Source organism: Nematolebias whitei, unplaced genomic scaffold (genome assembly GCF_014905685.2).
Source record: "Nematolebias whitei isolate Nwh7 unplaced genomic scaffold, NemWhi1 Nwh_scaf_12417, whole genome shotgun sequence".
Classification (NCBI taxonomy): domain Eukaryota; kingdom Metazoa; phylum Chordata; class Actinopteri; order Cyprinodontiformes; family Rivulidae; genus Nematolebias; species Nematolebias whitei.
This window is the reverse complement of record NW_023630962.1, coordinates 1-1,602: the sequence shown is the minus strand read 5'-3', so window position 1 is coordinate 1,602 and position 1,602 is coordinate 1. Positions and strand designations below refer to the sequence as shown.

The following is a 1,602-nucleotide window of genomic DNA, read 5'->3' as shown; positions in this document are numbered from 1 at the left end:
ATGGACCGACGGGCGCTCCATCCGGGCTCCCTGGTTCCTGCCTCGTCTCGGATTTGGTTGCCTCTGATAAGACATTTTCCAAAATTCTCTGTCAAAAACTTGTGCTACACTAAAACGTTACTTCTCTGTGAAGAGGTTCAAGTGATATGAGCTCAAGACAAGAGCACTTGTATATATAGACAATGTTGGATGATGTCACGATGACATCACATGGCATCATCATGTGACAGGATGGCGGCCTTTGATCCATGTGTCTGTGTGACATCATGATGATGTCACACAGACGCATGGATCAAAGGCCGCCATCCTGTCACATGATGATGTCACGATGACATCACATGGCATCATCATGTGACAGGATAGCGGCCTTTGATCCATGTGTCTATGTGACATCATGATGATGTCACACAGACACATGGCTCTTTGTTCTGTTGACTCCTCCTCCTGTGTGTTCCGTTTTTTGTTTGTTTATTTTTAAAATTACAATCTGTCTGTTTTTGTTTATTTTTAAAATTATAACCTGTCTTTTACTAAAATAACTTTCAAAAAATAGACTACAAACAACAACAATATAAACACAAATAACAAAGAATAATACTTTGGATAAAACTGTTTCCAAGATGTAGTTTTAAGTAATTAGACTTGATTAAGCAATAAGGATTAATCAAGGAATAACTTTCCTGAATGTGAGGCGGGTCTTATTACTCTGGGTTCATGAGACACGCCTCCGTTCAGGAAATCCATTCCGTAGTTTGAAGCCAACCTTCAGAGCAGCTGGCAGGAAATCACATGTGGACGTTTCAACAGACACAGACATGCATCATGGATCGGAAATCTCTGCAGGTTGGATTAGAGAAATCCGATACGTAAACGATGCTGGTATTGGAGGCCGATACCGGGTCGGATCGGCCCCATCCATACTTCCTACCCAACCCTGGGCTGCAATGGGCAACCCCATAATTATGGTACTGGGGCAGTGGCCTACCACATGCAAACATACATGGACTTGAACTGACTGCGATGGCTGGGAATCGAACCCAGGTCAACTGCTTAGAAGGCAGCTATGTTCACCACTACACCACCATCGCTAAAAAAGCTGTGGCCATATATGTGTATATATATAAATATATGTATATGGACAGTAACTGCACCACAGAAACCCAAACAATCAGGCCAGGGTTTTTATTGTTTATGTTATGTTTATGACATCAGCATCTGTAACAACTCTTAATAAAACCAGGATGAGTTACAACATTTAATTTCCCTTTGGGATTATTGAACTGAAACATTCCTGCTATGACTTTTAGTATTTTTTGCAATTTGTACGTTCTGCAATATTTATCTTTTCCGTCCATGTTTGTCAATAATAAACACAACAAAGACGAAAGTTACTGAATCGCTCTTAGTCTGGTCCCTCACTTTGTCCGCACCAGCAGGACTTCTGTGATCATTGGGACACGCAAACACCTCCACCACGATAAGGTGGCGATTCACCGGGGTGAGGAGGGGGGGGGGTATGTGTGTGTCTGTGTGTGTGTGTGTGTGTGTCTGTGTGTGACCAGTGAATAAATTTGTTTAAGTTATGGTAAATGGACTGCAGCG

General features: G+C 42.1%; 1 non-coding gene across 1 annotated transcript; it reads right to left on the bottom strand.

Annotated features, from left to right (window-relative positions):
- Positions 1 to 1,016: 1,016 nt before the first annotated feature.
- trnar-ucu lies at positions 1,017 to 1,088 on the bottom strand. The gene has a single exon. It is a non-coding gene; the product is annotated as a tRNA-Arg (tRNA).
- Between the last annotated feature and the right edge of the window lie 514 nt (positions 1,089 to 1,602).